Raw genomic sequence first — 19,504 nt, 5'->3', positions numbered from 1 at the left:
GCAAAGCCTTTGGAAAAGCCCATAAATCATAGATTTACTGCATTATTTCATATCAATGTGAAGAATTTCGCTGATAATGATAACCGATATTAACATTGCAACATCTGACCGATACCGATAGACCGATATGTTAAAAAATGACCAACATCGGCCGATACCGATATGATTGCCGATATATCGTGCATCCCTATTAGAAACAGTTTAATATGTTTGAGAGAAGGGGTAGCCTAGGCTGCCTCAATGAAAATGTTTTTTTTATACCCTACTGGGGGGCAAGAGTTGGTTGAGCAGCTCAGTCGTCTAGTTGAATTCTGTTATTGTGTTACTGTTGTTCATGTGTTTGTCAAAAAAACCATTGTGCGATGGTGGATGTTTTCACAGAAATGTACAGAGGCAAGATGATGAGGACATTAGTGGTGGCAGTGGTGGCCCAATGGTTAGAGAAGCGAGCTTGTGACCGGAAGGTCGTCGGTTCAATCCCCGGGACCGGCAGGATAAATCTGGTTGGGGAAAGTGAAAAGGCAGCGCTTGCCCCTCCCTCATTACCACCACTGAGGTGCCCTTGAGCAAGGCCCTTATCTCCAACCGCTGATCAGTGGCCAGCAGTTCAGACTGTGGTTGTACTGGTCAGCTTCCAGGTATGAATGTGTGTGTGAATGTGAACAGGGCACTCCTAAAAAAGAGAGCATTGCTCTCAGTGAGACTCCCCCTGTATAAATAAAGGTAAAAAAAAATAAAAAATAGAACAAGCCCAAAGTACAAGACCATGATTATGAGAGAATGTGCCCACCGGGGGAACACCTCAATCTTCAGCCATCCTGAAAGGGCGAGAGAAGTGATCACGATAAGACAAGGCAATGATGCAAAATACAATTTCATTTCTCATGAAACAAATTTCGCATTTCTTGATTGTGAGGATTACTTTTTTGGCCAGCAGAGACGGGCCTTGCTGGCCCTGACAGTTCACCACCACTGATCAAAATCCATTTTTTGGTTGTTGAATGAGTTTGTTTTTCGGGAGCATCCTCCTGCTGTCAGTCATCACAGAGCATCCTCCTGCTGTCAGTCATCACAGAGCATCCTCCTGCTGTCAGTCATCACAGAGCATCCTCCTGCTGTCAGTCATCACAGAGCATCCTCCTGCTGTCAGTCATCACAGAGCATCCTCCTGCTGTCAGTCATCACAGAGCATCCTCCTGCTGTCAGTCATCACATCCTCCTGCTGTCAGTCATCACAGAGCATCCTCCTGCTGTCAGTCATCACAGAGCATCCTCCTGCTGTCAGTCATCACAGAGCATCCTCCTGCTGTCAGTCATCACAGAGCATCCTCCTGCTGTCAGTCATCACAGCCTCCTGCTGTCAGTCATCACAGAGCATCCTCCTGCTGCTGTCAGTCATCACAGAGCATCCTCCTGCTGTCAGTCATCACAGAGCATCCTCCTGCTGTCAGTCATCACAGCAGGAGCATCCTCCTGCTGTCAGTCATCACAGAGCATCCTCCTGCTGTCAGTCATCACAGCAGGAGCATCCTCCTGCTGTCAGTCATCACAGAGCATCCTCCTGCTGTCAGTCATCACAGCCTCCTGCTGTCAGTCATCACAGCAGGAGCATCCTCCTGCTGTCAGTCATCACAGAGCATCCTCCTGCTGTCAGTCATCACAGAGCATCCTCCTGCTGTCAGTCATCACAGAGCATCCTCCTGCTGTCAGTCATCACAGCAGGAGCATCCTCCTGCTGTCAGTCATCACAGAGCATCCTCCTGCTGTCAGTCATCACAGAGCATCCTCCTGCTGTCAGTCATCACAGAGCATCCTCCTGCTGTCAGTCATCACAGAGCATCCTCCTGCTGTCAGTCATCACAGAGCATCCTCCTGCTGTCAGTCATCACAGCCTCCTGCTGTCAGTCATCACAGAGCATCCTCCTGCTGTCAGTCATCACAGGAGCATCCTCCTGCTGTCAGTCATCACAGAGCATCCTCCTGCTGTCAGTCATCACAGCAGGAGCATCCTCCTGCTGTCAGTCATCACAGAGCATCCTCCTGCTGTCAGTCATCACAGCCTCCTGCTGTCAGTCATCACAGCCTCCTGCTGTCAGTCATCACAGCCTTTTGTTGGTTCCCATCCAGCCAATTTGGGCGTTTGTGAAGCGAGAAAACATGACGGCTTCATGCTGCAGCAGGTTGCTTTGAGGAGCTATAATAAAGCCAAGCAACCACCTGTGTGTGGATTTAGAAGAGACAGACAGGTAGCACTTTCAAAAAGGATAACAAATATATCATTTTCACACATATACTGTTTGTATGTATGCAACCAATGCATACTGGAGTGCTACATTGTGTGCATTGGTTTGGTGGGGTGAACATCTTCCATGTTCACCCATCATCAGGAATGGCATTGACATTCAGTCAGTTCCTCAGGGAGATGTCTCCTCTCCCACTGTGTCATCATGATTGTGACAGGACCATGATGACTGTCACCACCGTCCTAGACCATCTACTGCACCTCAGACGGACCTCACTGCATCTTGATCCAATTCTGCATGTGGGTGGTGCATTCAAGGGAAATCTCTGCACATCACTATTCATTACCATATGGTCAGAGAGGGCCTAACTATAGTGGAGGAGCCCTTAGTGTACGCCCGGGGCTCTGGTGGGCTTCCACCTGCCGGGGGGGGGGACGGGGGGACGGACGTCGGAGGACACATTATGTTATAGCCCACAGCTGTCCAGAATGTCCCTCTGCTTGCTCATGTAGAAAGAGTTGTTCATACAGAAGACAGAGCCTGGGAAAGGGCTTGGCTGTAAACACAAGAGAATACGGAAGTACTATCTGAGAGTGTGTTTGCAGCAAGCGCAGAGTGCCGTGGGTGTATTTGTGTGCGTGCATATGTGTGTGTGTGTGCGGGTGTGTGTGTGCAGATGCGCGTGTGTGGAAGTGAATGTGGGGCGTGTGTGTGTCTCTGTCCGTGCGTGTCTGTGCTGTACTGTATGTACAGTATGTACAGTATGTACTCTATGTACAGTATGTACTCTATGTACACTATGTACTGTATGTACTGTATGTACTGTATGTACAGTATGTACTGTATGTACAGTATGTACATTATGTACAGTATGTACTGTATGTACAGTATGTACTCTATGTACACTATGTACTGTATGTACTGTATGTACTGTATGTACAGTATGTACTGTATGTACAGTATGTACATTATGTACAGTATGTACTGTATGTACAGTATGTACAGTATGTACTCTATGTACAGTATGTACTATATGTACACTATGTACTGTATGTACTGTATGTACTGTATGTACAGTATGTACTGTATGTACAGTATGTACATTATGTACAGTATGTACTGTATGTACAGTATGTACAGTATGTACTCTATGTACAGTATGTACTCTATGTACACTATGTACTGTATGTACTGTATGTACTGTATGTACAGTATGTACTGTATGTACAGTATGTACATTATGTACAGTATGTACTGTATGTACAGTATGTACATTATGTACGAGGAGAAGAAAGAACACCAGCACAGCATGTTTCCAAAGCCTGCTCTGTAATTGCAGCTCAGAGCCCAGCGTGAACACTGAACACTGAACACTGCCTTTGTTAATGTTTTGATTCAATGAATGGATCGAGGATTTATTTATTTCATTCATTTTGTTTTTACCCTCAGAATGATTCCTTGCCCTTTGACAATGCCTGATGGTGATACTGTACAACATGTATTTTGAGGCTGTACAAATATCATTCAAAATTCTGGATTAAAAAAGATTGACGATGTTTAGCGATACAGTAGATGCAAATGGGTGGTGAGTGGTAGCAGGTGTGTGAGATATCCCCTGTCTACAGTATATTGTATGAAGAGCCACATATTTAATCCTGTAGTATTATTCTGCTCTTAATCGGATTATCAGATGACACATTTCACCATCTTCATGAAGAGTCTCCTTTTCAAAATCCCACATTCAGCCATATTGCCCCGCCCCCTTCTTCATCTGTCTGACTTCATCTTTCTTCAATCATATCACATGATGTCAGTGTCACAGCTCCATGTAATACACAGAGCCTCTTCTCCACAGCTCCATGTAATACACAGAGCCTCTTCTCCACATCAGCTCCATGTAATACACAGAGCCTCTTCTCCACAGCTCCATGTAATACACAGAGCCTCTTCTCCACATCAGCTCCATGTAATACACAGAGCCTCTTCTCCACAGCTCCATGTAATACACAGAGCCTCTTCTCCACAGCTCCATGTAATACACAGAGCCTCTTCTCCACATCAGCTCCACGTAATACACAGAGCCTCTTCTCCACATCAGCTCCACGTAATACACAGAGCCTCTTCTCCACATCAGTATCACAGCTCCATGTAATACACAGAGCCTCTTCTCCACAGCTCCATGTAATACACAGAGCCTCTTCTCCACATCAGCTCCACGTAATACACAGAGCCTCTTCTCCACATCAGTATCACAGCTCCATGTAATACACAGAGCCTCTTCTCCACAGCTCCATGTAATACACAGAGCCTCTTCTCCACATCAGCTCCATGTAATACACAGAGCCTCTTCTCCACATCAGCTCCACGTAATACACAGAGCCTCTTCTCCACAGCTCCATGTAATACACAGAGCCTCTTCTCCACATCAGCTCCACGTAATACACAGAGCCTCTTCTCCACAGCTCCATGTAATACACAGAGCCTCTTCTCCACAGCTCCATGTAATACACAGAGCCTCTTCTCCACATCAGCTCCACGTAATACACAGAGCCTCTTCTCCACATCAGCTCCACGTAATACACAGAGCCTCTTCTCCACATCAGTATCACAGCTCCATGTAATACACAGAGCCTCTTCTCCACAGCTCCATGTAATACACAGAGCCTCTTCTCCACATCAGCTCCATGTAATACACAGAGCCTCTTCTCCACAGCTCCATGTAATACACAGAGCCTCTTCTCCACATCAGCTCCATGTAATACACAGAGCCTCTTCTCCACATCAGTGTCACAGCTCCATGTAATACACAGAGCCTCTTCTCCACAGCTCCATGTAATACACAGAGCCTCTTCTCCACAGCTCCATGTAATACACAGAGCCTCTTCTCCACATCAGCTCCATGTAATACACAGAGCCTCTTCTCCACAGCTCCATGTAATACACAGAGCCTCTTCTCCACATCAGCTCCATGTAATACACAGAGCCTCTTCTCCACATCAGTGTCACAGCTCCATGTAATACACAGAGCCTCTTCTCCACATCAGTGTCACAGCTCCATGTAATACACAGAGCCTCTTCTCCACATCAGTGTCACAGCTCCATGTAATACACAGAGCCTCTTCTGCACATCAGTGTCACAGCTCCATGTAATACACAGAGCCTCTTCTCCACATCAGTGTCACAGCTCCACGTAATACACAGAGCCTCTTCTCCACATCAGTGTCACAGCTCCATGTAATACACAGAGCCTCTTCTCCACATCAGTGTCACAGCTCCATGTAATACACAGAGCCTCTTCTCCACATCAGTATCACAGCTCCAGGTAATACACAGAGCCTCTTCTCCACATCAGTATCACAGCTCCATGTAATACACAGAGCCTCTTCTCCACATCAGCTCCATGTAATACACACAGCCTCTTCTCCACATCAGTGTCACAGCTCCATGTAATACACAGAGCCTCTTCTCCACATCAGCTCCATGTAATACACACAGCCTCTTCTCCACATCAGTATCACAGCTCCATGTAATACACAGAGCCTCTTCTCCACATCAGCTCCATGTAATACACAGAGCCTCTTCTCCACATCAGCTCCATGTAATACACAGAGCCTCTTCTCCACATCAGTATCACAGCTCCATGTAATACACAGAGCCTCTTCTCCACATCAGTGTCACAGCTCCATGTAATACACACAGCCTCTTCTCCACATCAGTATCACAGCTCCATGTAATACACACAGCCTCTTCTCCACATCAGTATCACAGCTCCATGTAATACACAGAGCCTCTTCTCCACAGCTCCATGTAATACACAGAGCCTCTTCTCCACAGCTCCATGTAATACACAGAGCCTCTTCTCCACAGCTCCATGTAATACACAGAGCCTCTTCTCCACATCAGTGTCACAGCTCCATGTAATACACAGAGCCTCTTCTCCACATCAGTATCACAGCTCCATGTAATACACAGAGCCTCTTCTCCACATCAGTATCACAGCTCCATGTAATACACAGAGCCTCTTCTCCACATCAGTATCACAGCTCCATGTAATACACACAGCCTCTTCTCCACATCAGTGTCACAGCTCCATGTAATACACAGAGCCTCTTCTCCACAGCTCCATGTAATACACAGAGCCTCTTCTCCACATCAGCTCCATGTAATACACAGAGCCTCTTCTCCACATCAGTGTCACAGCTCCAGGTAATACACAGAGCCTCTTCTCCACATCAGTATCACAGCTCCATGTAATACACAGAGCCTCTTCTCCACATCAGTGTCACAGCTCCAGGTAATACACAGAGCCTCTTCTCCACATCAGTATCACAGCTCCATGTAATACACAGAGCCTCTTCTCCACATCAGTGTCACAGCTCCAGGTAATACACAGAGCCTCTTCTCCACATCAGTGTCACAGCTCCATGTAATACACAGAGCCTCTTCTCCACATCAGTGTCACAGCTCCATGTAATACACAGAGCCTCTTCTCCACATCAGTGTCACAGCTCTCCAGGTAATACACAGAGCCTCTTCTCCACATCAGTGTCACAGCTCTCCAGGTAATACACAGAGCCTCTTCTCCACAGCTCCAGGTAATACACAGAGCCTCTTCTCCACATCAGTGTCACAGCTCCACGTAATACACAGAGCCTCTTCTCCACATCAGTGTCACAGCTCCATGTAATACACAGAGCCTCTTCTCCACATCAGTGTCACAGCTCCATGTAATACACAGAGCCTCTTCTCCACATCAGTGTCACAGCTCCAGGTAATACACAGAGCCTCTTCTCCACATCAGTATCACAGCTCCAGGTAATACACAGAGCCTCTTCTCCACATCAGTGTCACAGCTCCAGGTAATACACAGAGCCTCTTCTCCACATCAGTGTCACAGCTCCATGTAATACACAGAGCCTCTTCTCCACATCAGTGTCACAGCTCCAGGTAATACACAGAGCCTCTTCTCCACATCAGTGTCACAGCTCCATGTAATACACAGAGCCTCTTCTCCACATCAGTATCACAGCTCCATGTAATACACAGAGCCTCTTCTCCACATCAGTGTCACAGCTCCATGTAATACACAGAGCCTCTTCTCCACATCAGCTCCATGTAATACACAGAGCCTCTTCTCCACATCAGTGTCACAGCTCCATGTAATACACAGAGCCTCTTCTCCACATCAGTGTCACAGCTCCATGTAATACACAGAGCCTCTTCTCCACATCAGTGTCACAGCTCCACGTAATACACAGAGCCTCTTCTCCACATCAGTGTCACAGCTCCAGGTAATACACAGAGCCTCTTCTCCACATCAGTGTCACAGCTCCATGTAATACACAGAGCCTCTTCTCCACATCAGTGTCACAGCTCCACGTAATACACAGAGCCTCTTCTCCACATCAGTGTCACAGCTCCATGTAATACACAGAGCCTCTTCTCCACATCAGTGTCACAGCTCCACGTAATACACAGAGCCTCTTCTCCACATCCATCCAGTCATAGCGAAGGGGGACTTCAGTGACTCGAGTGGACAGCAGTATGAAACGGGGTTCTGTATATCTTCAGAGAGCGACACTCTGAATTGATTTGGACATTTTGCTTTCTAATCTCGTACGAGCAGAGGTCACGAGTGTACGCGTGCGTGATCCCCGGAAGATGCGCGTCTAAGCCTCCTCTAAGCTCCTTAAAGCGCACAGTATATGATGCTGCTGTTGTTGTTGTTGCGTTTGGAGTGCATGTTTGCCAGAGAAGGAGAAGTGAAGAAGATGTGAACAGAGAGAGAGCATGGGTGCACAAGTGTTCATCTGGGTCCATCTGTGTCCGTGTGTGTGTGTGTGTGTGTCCGTGTGTGTGTGTGTGTGTGTGTGTGTGTGTGTGTGTGTGTGTGTGTGTGCGTGCAGGGAACTTAATTCCGGGGGCCGGTGTCCTTGCTTGCTGGCTGGCGGGTGTATAACCACCTCGCTCCTCTCTGCTGGGCTCCAGTCACACGTCATGTCCCTAGGCTCCCCGGCGTCTGGTACATAAACACAAATCCGTCAATGCCAGCGGGGATTTCATCCCGGGAGGTATGCGCTGTCACCTGCTGTGCACGGGGAAAATAACAATTGTGGAAAACATGACAGCTCCGTCCGCGGCACCTAGCTTTGCTTAGCAGAGCACCAGACTGCAGTCTTAACTTGAATCCATGAACACCTCATAGACCTGCCAGCTCGTACAGCTATATCTCTTGTTTCTGCCGTTGCAAAGAATTCAGCTCAATTAGAGAAGGATTCGGATTTGCAAATCCCCTATTGTTTGCTGTGAAAGCTATTTTCTACTGATATAGTGTAATTAGGCTGCACTCACACTACAGTAGGCTTGGACTGGGTATGTGTGCATGCGTAATTTCCCTGTTTATGTCAAGCGATAATCCGCAACGTTTTCATGTACAGTAAATAAATCTCTTTTGAACACAATAGTGATTCATCCTATAGCCACTTCATCAAAGCTTTTACATTTGCTGTCCAAAACAGCCATATTTATAAAACTCACGCATCCAGCAGCTGAGTTTTATGATAAATGAACTAAGGTTGAGGTTTCATACCAAATTTCAATCAGAAGGCCGCCATATTTGCATAACCTGATCAGTCCGTGACGTCAGTCAAGTTGAAGTATGACATCAGTTATGACGTCAGTTCATCCTAGTACATATAGCGAGGGTTCTACATCACCTCCCTCTCTGGTGGATCATAGCAGCAGCTGGCATCACGGCTGTTCATCATCTCCTCTGAAGCTGTCGTTTCGCTCCACCCACCTCCCCAGTCCACCACCAACGAGTCTTGACTCCCAAAGAATCCCTCACGGGGGGGATTCTCTATCCTAGCCTATTCAGATGCCCTCCTCTCACCTCAAGAGGAGCGCCACCTGGCAACGGAGTCATACGCCAAAGTAGTTGCCCTGCTCGCCATTTGCTAAATAAAGCCGCTTGTTAAATCTTACCGACTGGCCTCTCATGATTGAACTGCATTTATATAGCACAGTAGTCTACCAACCACTCATAGCACTTAACAACCCATGCCTACATTCACCCATTCACACACACACACACATTCATACACCAATGGTGGCAAGTTACCATGCAGGGTGTTGGCACCACCAGCATGAGCAATTTGGGATTCAGTATCTTGCCCAAGGACACTTGGGCAAGGAGCCGGGCATCGAACCACCGACCTTCTGATTGGTGGACGACCCGCTCTACCTCCTGAGCCACAGCTGCAGTAATTGTATTTTTAATAATCGTGAGTTGACTCCGCTATGGGAGCAGACCTCATCTGTGACCTACAGAAGCATCATACTGTACTCTATCTACACCAATATACCTTCATATTGGGGTCAGATGAAAATGTCATTTTCCACTGTCCGCCACTAGGGGCACTAGCACGTCCTCTATATTTTAAGAGCTGTGGCGCATGGTAACGTGACGTCATTCTCAAACTTCTTCTCACCCATGAAGGAGCACATCAGCTCTCTGTTGCTACCTAGTTTAACTGTCTGTAGTGGTTTTAATGACTGCGCCGAACGCTAGTTTTTCGACGGAGACTACACCTTTGCCGCCGGCTACCGCCACCTGGGGCCCCTATGCTGAGCTGAACACGGACCTGGACCCCGATGTCATTGTGGAGGATATTTTGGAGCTAGATGCCGGCCAGGACGAAGGCTTCGCAGACCCCCCCCACCCCCTCTGCCTCATCTCTGATGATGACGGCGACATCTACGATATCTTCGATACTGAATCCCCGGTTAACCTCAGCACCGTCCGTCCGTCACCAGCCTTCTTCGGCTTGATCCGCAAGGCAATGGAAAGTCTGGGGATAACCATGGCCAGAGGTTTACCCGGCCCTCCAGCGGCCGCATGCTTGACAGCGTACCTTCTGGATAGGGCAGCTGGGAAGCAAGTGATCATGTTATTCTCCAAGGTGATGGACATCCTCAAGACTGACCGGGATCTCAAATCCCTGGCGTCCAACTCCCTGGAGAGCAAGGATGAGAGAGAGTGCTCAGGGGGTTTCCCACCTCCCCACAGTGGAACCAGGGGTGGCAGCCCACCTCCTCACTGGGGCCAGCGGGGATCCGGGCTGCTGCGTCCACTTTCATCACCCAGAAGGTCACCACCACCCTGCCTGTCAGATCCTTAAGGCATGTTCCCTTTTCATAAGCAGGACCACCGTTCGCTTGGTGTAGTTCCATCTTATCGTTATCTGTGTAAACACATTAATAAAGGAAATATCTCTTAGTCGATAATTAAGTGCTGTCCTTGGAAACAGGTGTTTGTGGTTAATAAATTGTGCATTGTGTGGCACGGCTTCTTTTTTCTTTCTGACATAATGGCTGCCTGCTACCAGTGAGTTTCATGAATATGTCTGGTGTTTCCAGAGAAAAATCACCTGGCGTACAGGAAGTGATGCGTTCAGCGATTCATTACAATTTGTTTGGAATAAATAGAAGAAGAAGTGGGTAGTTAGCGTGAGCAGTGAGATAGCCACCGCGGCTGAACAAAGAAAAGAGTAACTCAAATGCATCAGAAGAGAAAAAAAGGGGGGTGAGGGGGATCTCACACATTAGCGCTGTTAATGAAATCAGAGCTGTGTATATTAGTCGTGTATATTATACTTTAATTGTATAGATTTTGTACCTTCTGCTCTGGCGGTTATTGACACGGCTGCAGCAGAGGGTGAGGTACCATAACCACCTGTCCCATGTGTGCAGCACTACTGAGCCTTTCATGTTGTCCCAGAAGTCTCACCGCGCTCGGCTCTCTCTGGTGAAAGCATGATGCAAGCCTGAGCTGGAGCCAAAGCTGCAGCAGATAGATACGCTGTGTAGACTGTAGTATGTTGCAATCCCACATAGACCATCTCTCTCTGCTGTGCTTTATCATCTGTTTAAAAACAAACCACAGCTGATCCTGCACACACGGCACAGTGACAGGGACAGGCAGTGCCAGGCATTGTGACATTTTGCTGATCACCGATCCATTTTTACCTATATAAAGGCAGCCTTTCTATTTCTAGAAATAAAATTGGTTCAAAGGTTCTGATAATTACTTTGATGTGATAACAAAAGCTGACAACTTAATTTTGCTCCTGAAAACTTGATCAAGCATACTGTATATAGGTATTTTTTTCTTTTAATTTCTTTTCTTTGCAAAATATGAACAGATGAATTTCAACATCCTCTCACATTCATGATAAGTCATGATGTTTGTAGGAGTCAGAAATTAACTTGTGGAGTGGCCCCTATCTCGGGGGCAGCAGTGCACTGCGGTAGCGCATTTGAAAGTGTGTCCAAGTCAATCTTCCTAGTTTAGCGGCGCTAACGGCAGTCGTTTTTATTCTATTTCATTTGATCTGATAATATATGTGTCTAGAGCTGTAGGAAATTGATTTATTCATATCATTGCATTGCCAGACAGAGACAGTTCAGTTCTCTCAATCATTGTAAATGAGGGTATACCATAGCTCAATGATCTCCGAGATCTAAATAAACGTTGAATGAATGAGGGAAAATGTCAACATAATATTTTGAAACATTTCCTATATTTTTAGCAAATGAGAGAAATCTACGATAAACACTATTTGCCGATGTGCCTATTGATAGTATTCTGTTACATCACCACACGGCCATCTTGGTAGGAAAATAACAGGTGATTGTGATCAATTAACAGGTGATTATAATCAAATGACACAAACAGCCAATGAGCTGTGTGTAGTGTTGGTAGGAAAATGCTTGTGACATCATGGGAATACTATGAATAAGTTACATGTCTCTCCTGTGTCCGTTTCTCACTTGGGACAGCGCCCACCTCAAAACAAATGGTTAATCTTGTGTGTGTGTGTGTGTGTGTGTGTGTGTGTGTGTGTGTGAGTGTGTGTGTGTGTGTGTGTGTGTGTGTGTGTGTGTGTGTGTGTGTGTGTGTGTGTGTGTGTGTGTGTGTGTGTGGGAGGGAGAGAGAGAGGGAGCCGGTTCACTGGGTTTATTTTTTTCTTGTGATGTACACATTGTTTTAATCTTTGTCATATTTCTGTGCTGCTGCACGTCCCTCTGATGTGTGTGTGTGTAACAAGCAGATAACACGTGTTATTGTGTTGAGAAACTACTGCATCAGACTGCACTGGTTTAAGACCAGCTGTGACTTGATCTTAGTGCAGTTGTTTCCAGTGTATAATAAGATAGCTCTGAGGGGGCCTCTGGGTGGTGTTGTAGAGGTAAAAGCACTAAACCATCACAGAGACCCGGGTTCAATTCCCAGCAGCGGTACTTTGGAGGGAAGAGCGTGATCCTCCCACACGCTACGTCCTGCCGGTGAAACTCCTCGCTGTCAGGTGAAAAGAAGCGGCTGGCGACTGCACATGTGTCGGAGGAAGCATGTGCTAGTGCTATCCCCAGACTGCACATGTGTGGGAGGAAGCATGTGCTAGTGCTATCCCCAGATCGGCAGAGGGGGTGGAGCAACGACCGCAACAGCAGGTGAATTGGCCAATTACAATTGGGGGATTGCTCTGTGCCAGAATTGTTGATGGCCACACCTCATTTTTAGACCAACACACCCACGGTGCACAGATGGACGCAAATCCCAGTTGGTATTTCACCAGCACAGTGTTAAATTGGCAGTAAGGTAGCAATGACACTTTCGTTTGCGTTTGCCGCGCCTTGTGCACGATAAGGGCCTGGGAGTTTATTCACTTTTTTAAATTAAATTAAATTTCATTGCTTTTTTCCCCACTGAAATCATATGTTATAATACAGACATCACAAAGCATCAGGCACGTTGGTGGTGGCGCAATGGTAGCGCTGTCACCTCACAGCTGGGTCCTGGGTTCGATTCCCATCTGGATCGCTATTAGAAGGTCCTGGATTCGATTCCCGCCTGTTGGCACTGGGCATATGTCTCCCCCATGCCTAGTTCGGTGTGAGGCTACTGACCTGGTGGCCTATCCCATGTAAAGGGCCTTTCTGTGTGGAGTTTACATGTTCTCCCCATGCTCACACCTAGGATCTCCTCCATATAAGCGACGGCTAAGAGGAAGTTGGCCCCCAGGCACTGCGAGGAAAGCTGCCCACCGCTCCTGGCCTGAGCCGAGGAGGAGGAGCCAGGATGGAACAAAAAAGTGGGGAACAAATTTCACGGTGTCACTTAATTGTGTGTGTGTGTGTGTGTATTGCCGCCTACATGCGTTGTGGCGGTCGTTTGTGACGGGGAGCAGGGCAGATCAGATCAGGGCTGACACACCCTGCCAGGCCAGATAGGATACGAGCCCACACTCACTCTCCCCTGTCTGACAGGCCGATGTTCTGGCTTTTGGGGCACGCCAGAAATATATGGTCATCGCTCTCTGCGGAGGAACTCGTTAATATTTCCAAAATGCTTATCGGTGATACCGCTATACGAGGGATCAGCCGAGCAGCATTTTGGTAAACAAACCCAAGTGGCGCGAGGCGTGAGTGTCTGACTCTATCCGGCTAACTCTGTTTACATTTTAAAAACTGCGACAGTTCACACAACTTTAACACGACATGCATTATACATCAAACTCTTGAGCTAATTCTGCTCTCAGAATGTCAAAATATAAACGATGTGATGTATAGTTTTTGAGATATTAACGTTTGTTTGGCACAACTCATACTATTAACTGCCGCGGGGTTTCGCATTTCTGGGTGGCGAGTGACGTCACGCTGATTCGTCCTATAGCGCGTCTCGAAAACGTCTCTTGTTTCCGCAAATGTGCAGCGCCGCCGGAGTCCATCTCTTTCTCTTTCCCCCTGTCTGTCAGTGTGGATCAGAGGGGCGAGAGAGAGCTGAGAGGCTGTCACTTTCTCTCTCTCTCAAAGCCCGCTACATTAATGGGCTGCCTGTGCGAGCGCGCTCTGTCTTTGTATTACATGATTTCTGTGTTTAGTCCAACGCAGCTGACCTCTATTTTCTAATGGGGGAGAGACCTTTATGGTGCACTCAAGACTGAAATCGCCACTAAGAATAGACATGTTTTAGTGCGTTTGTTGTTGTCGTCCCTGTTTACTCCCACGCCGGGCACAGAGAACACAGAGCATGTGCAGGCTGCCCAGTCCTGTAAAGGAGGATGCTTGGTGCCTGCAGCAGATATAAGGAACTGCACTCAGTAACACAATGTGGAGTGACAGTAGTTTAACCGGGAAGGGATTTTTTTTTTTTTTTTTTTTACAAGCCAGTACGGGGACCTTGTTTCCTGCCTTTGGGAAAGTGGGCGCCCGTAATTCGGCGAATCTGTAGATTCTAATCTGATTGCAAATTGTGAGTTTTTGTCTCTCCATCGAGTTCTCCTGTGGAGTGTGTGGCCACGCTGAGCGCTCCGTTTCCCCCGGATCAGGGAATATTTGAGAGAAAGTAGTTCATGTTGTACCAGATCAGTGTGCTGCTGTCCCCCCTTCCTGTCAGCAGCCCCTCCTACTCGCAGCACTGTCATGCCACAGCAGCACTGTCGACTATAATCAGAGGATTCTTCAGCCTGGAACAGGACTAGTGGTGGTGGGGGACCGTTGTGTTTCTAAGTTTGTTTATTGTGTGCAGCCCGCCGACAGCCTACTAACTGGCTTCTTATCGTTGTCACAGCGTTGCTTTCCATGTATTTATTTATACCACATGATGAGCCAGGTGATGCTGATAACATATGATGATGATGCCAAACCTTCCCCTCGTTGGAATTAGGCAGTAAATAGAAACAAGCTGACGTATCAATTGAATAATGCTGCACTGCTGGATAGATAGATGGCTCGCTCTGATTCTCTGGCGCGGCACTGTGTTTTTTTGTTGTTGTTCACCCTTGTCATAATAATTGCCTGTGTTCAAATGAATATGTATTGGGCAGACCCTGCAGGAATGCTGTCGCCTGGGTTTGTTCTGTGTAGATATTAATCACATTAGTTTCACTGAGCAAAGCCAGGACTGCTTCCAAACTGCTGGCCTACATCAGTGACAGTAACAGATACACGAGGGCTACCAGTATAAGCATATCAAATAATTCGCTCTCATCGGCCATTTGTTTGATCGCACCCATTATGGAAATAGACGCTGCACTATAGTCGTCCCTGTTCAGTTATCATCTAGAGTATATTCTATTGGTCATCTACTTCACATTAGCATTTGTGAACCTGGAGGAACAAACTGTAAACCAGACTGTAGGACCTGTAAGCAGCACTTTGACATGTAGCTGAATGTATCATTCCAGTGATGGCTGCCTTTGACACGTGAAGCTAACATTTATTTATCTCACTGTAACACACCATATCTTGCAACAATAAACGTACCCATACAGACATTAGCACATTTTTGAGTAAATACTGAGTAAAAATACTGATATCAAAATGACTTAAGGTTATGATTGATGACGAATTATTCATTTACACGAGAATTTCACAATTGAACTTTTTAGAGATTTATTATTTTATTGATTTAAATTGGCCTCTATGGCTCTTTGACATTTGAAGTGGACAGATGCAGCGTTGCTTGTCTGTTTTTCTTTGCATTGACTGCATACTGGACGCATCGGTCGAGGAGTGTGTGCTTCTGTGTGTCTTACTTTTTGGACTGTCGTACAGTAAGTCATCAAGTACGATAGATCTGCTTATCTTTGTCTTCCTGCACCATGTTTATATTATCACAAATCAATGTGGGTGGGGTCTCAGGAGGATACACGCACGCTTGACTTGCGCCTAGTGTCCTCTAGAGAGAGAGTGGCGTCAGCGGAGGACCAAAATGCCAGACTCATTAGCCAATGAACAGCCAGGAATGGGTCTCGCGCTACTTTTGCATGCTAAAATAAAGCCGATAATGTACAATTTGATTAATTTCAAGGGATGAAAAACCCTTTCAAAGTACAACACTGTCTATTTTGCTGCAACTCAACAGTGCTGCTTTTTTTACTCAAGAGTTCCACTTTCTACTTCCTGCAAAAAAACTGGTCCATTGGAGTGAATGGAGATGTCAGAACTCTTCTGTTATACGGCTCTGGCGCCTCCTATTCAGAATTTGCATATTGAATGAGCAGGTTTGTCCTGTGGATCTACTCCGAGGCCTTTAGGTCCATGTGCCTGAAAGGCCTTCATTCATTGTGACATGAGCCAAAGTGATCCGTAACCTCAGCAGTCCAGTGGAAAACCACACCGGAGTCTTGAGGGACCTCTCAAAACCTCTCTCAAATAGATCAGGATCTGCCCACACTTTGCAAATGATACTAACATGCACAAGGTTATCTTACGCATAACTTCCGTGGAAATTTACCAGAAAGAAGTTATACTATTGAGACTATTTAGAGAGTTTTCTTCCCACCTAGAAAATGCCATGGCAACATCAGTGTTTACAGTAAGTAAACAAAGACTAATAAATCAACCTATGAATTGTCAATTTGAGCTGATGTGCTACTGTCCTCATAATACTGATTAAGCTGATTACCTGTCACCATGGGGATGATTGTAATGCTGTTTACTCTGCACACATAGGCCTAATTTACCATATTAATATTGATTTCCCAGGGCAGCTGGATGTCTTCTCTAACTCTGACCTGCTTGCTGAATTCCTATATTTATACTAGTAGGAATATTGAAGAACCTGTGATACCATAAAATCAATGCTTTCTTTGATGATATTGTGACAAGCGCTCTGCCCAGCTGTGTGAGTCATCTCATGCCCTTGTGATGTCTGCGCTGCTCTGTGGCATTGTGCGGCTCGTGTCGTGGCTTTTCAACATGGAGCGAGAGCAGGTGCAGCCTGGTGCCCTGAAGCAGCGGAGAGGAAACCAGCACAAACAACATGTCTTATCCTGCCTTCAAGTGTTCCCGCGTCCCCCCGGGACCTCTCCTGCTCCGTGGCACCGTGTTGAGCTCCGAGCGCTGCCGATCGGCCGCCTCCGACGACCCCCCCCCCCCCCCCATACGGTACCAGTGCTCCTAGTGGCCAGCTGGAGTTTGGGAGCACGCTGTGATAAATGGCCAGGCAGTCACGCAGGCTCAGGGAAGAGGGATCCTCCAAGACTACTTTGTTTAATTACTAGTGGGCTAACGAGGGGGCGGGTTTGATTAGGCTCAGCAGGGCAGCAGTGCCTCCCTGTCAATTAGACTACTGGCTGCAGGAGTCCGCCGCAGCCGATCGCATCAGAACGTTCAGATTGTGATGAACTGACACCGATAACATGAAGAAGTCACCGGCAGTAGATCCCAATCACAAATTATGGTGGAGATTGCGTGTCTCCAGCACAAATTTGGATTATGTGACAATAGTACAAATTGGACACCGTTTCACCTGTTCGACGCGTGATTAAATTTAGGTAGGGACGCACGATATATCGGCAATCATATTGCTATCGGCCAATGTTAGTAATTTTTTGATATATATCGGTATCAGTCTGATGAGCAAAATAATTGAGAGGAGGAAATAATGGTGTAAATATATGATTTATGGGCTTTTCCAAAGGTTTTGGAAATAGAAAGACTTTGACTTACTTTTTCAAATTCTGTGTTTACTTGTGTTTTTCAGCATGTACAAAATTGTATTATCATAGAAACTTGTTTTTATACACCGATCATATCGACATCAGTAAATATCAGTTATCGGCCATAACAGCAATGTTAATCTTGGTCATTGGTATCGTCCAAAATGTTCATATCGGGGCGTCCCTAAATGTAGGTTCTGGTGTTGGTACTGCTGCTAATGAGTCAAGGCATCCTTGTCAGAAGTAGATTGAATGCTCAGAAGCTGTTCAGACGGTCCCGGATCAAAGAGAATCCTTTTTCGTCAGTGTCAGTAAATCCGTCAGTCCATGGATCGCAAGACTCGAAAATGTGTTTTGCTCATTTTGAAACACTCCGACACAATGATGTGACATCGGGGATGTGCTGGCATTTCAACTGCAAGAATGCTCATTGATTTTAGCAGGCTGACAGCGACTTGCCAACATGATGCCGCACATCCTGTTAGTCATAAGTCACCTTTTGCTCTTTTCTCCGACAGGTTTGAAATGTCATTATTGAGCAAGTGTTTTAGAAAATGCTGCTACACTTCGGATATTCAAGTCATTATGTGATTGCAGCAGGGTTTAATGCTTCTGTTTGGGAACAATCAACTTGACATAATGTGACAGGGACTGGTGGTGTGTGTGTGTGTGTGTGTGTGTGTGTGTGTGTGTGTGTGTGTGTGTGTGTGTGTGTGTGTGTGTGTGTGTGTGTGTGTGTGTGTGTGTGTGTGTGTGTGTGTGTGTGTGTGTGTGTGTGTGTGTGTGCGTGCGTGCGTGCGTGCGTATGTGTGCATGGTGTGTAGGAGGGGGGTAACAGGTAGGCCAAGGTCATTTTTCAGTTTTTAGAGATTATGAAAATGCAGATTGTAAACTTTCAAATTATGTCATACATTGAAATCTGAAAATAGTTGAAGAAGATATGCTTACTGAATTTTTTCCATGAAGCAAATGATGAAACAAAAACTTTGATCTTTGTGAGATTTCAGGTTGCACTTCTGTTCTGACTCCTTTCACCAAACCGTGTCACATACTCACAACCTCTGTCAAATGTTCAGAGCTTGGATGAATACATTTGATAAATTGTCACTTTTTCTAATTAGCAATTCTGGAACAGCAACATCATGTTGACTGTGTGCTTCAGTAACTGTTACAGCCCTTTTATTGTTCATATGCCATCTGTTCATGACCATCACGTCAGTATCTCTTGATTTAAAAAACCCATTTGTGCAAACTTGTAATATTAAGGGATATTACATGTTGTGTTGCTGTTAGAAATGGGTTAAGGTGGTGACTTGAAAACAAATTGCATTCAGGCTTTATTTTCCAGGCTAAGAGGAGCTGAAATCAGCATGATGTTGTGGGCATACTGGCATGTCGCCAGACTTGCCACAGAAGCCTGCATGCAGACACCACAGGGTTTCCTTTCTTATTGATTCAATGTGAGATCGTACCAAAAACCGATAAATTAACTCGGATTGAATTGAATGTGCATGGAGTCTGTGTGTGTGTTTTGTTGCATTTCAGTGTAAATGTGTATTCAGACCTCGTCCACATGAAAGATGTTCATTTGAAATGAGTTTGGATACTTACATAGCCCTGTAACCTCTCACAGTCGGTGAGCATCGTTAATTCTCACCTTAGCGTGATATAACTTTGTGTCAATTTTCACTTCCCTCAGGAGGTGAAAAATATGGTGCAAATTATCCGTCTCATGAACTCAACAATCTGGCTCAT

General features: G+C 46.1%; 1 protein-coding gene across 1 annotated transcript in view; it reads left to right on the top strand.

Moving 5' to 3' along the window:
• Window positions 1-19,504, top strand: part of cntn4 (contactin 4) — a gene marked incomplete at its 5' end in the record, with an annotated part of 153,140 nt that overhangs the window by 57,917 nt on the left and 75,719 nt on the right. The window lies entirely within an intron of this gene.

The sequence above is a fragment of the Poromitra crassiceps genome (assembly GCF_964638095.1).
Source record: "Poromitra crassiceps genome assembly, chromosome: 25".
NCBI classification, from domain to species: Eukaryota; Metazoa; Chordata; class Actinopteri; order Beryciformes; family Melamphaidae; genus Poromitra; species Poromitra crassiceps.
This window is presented reverse-complemented; position numbering and strand designations above follow the sequence as displayed.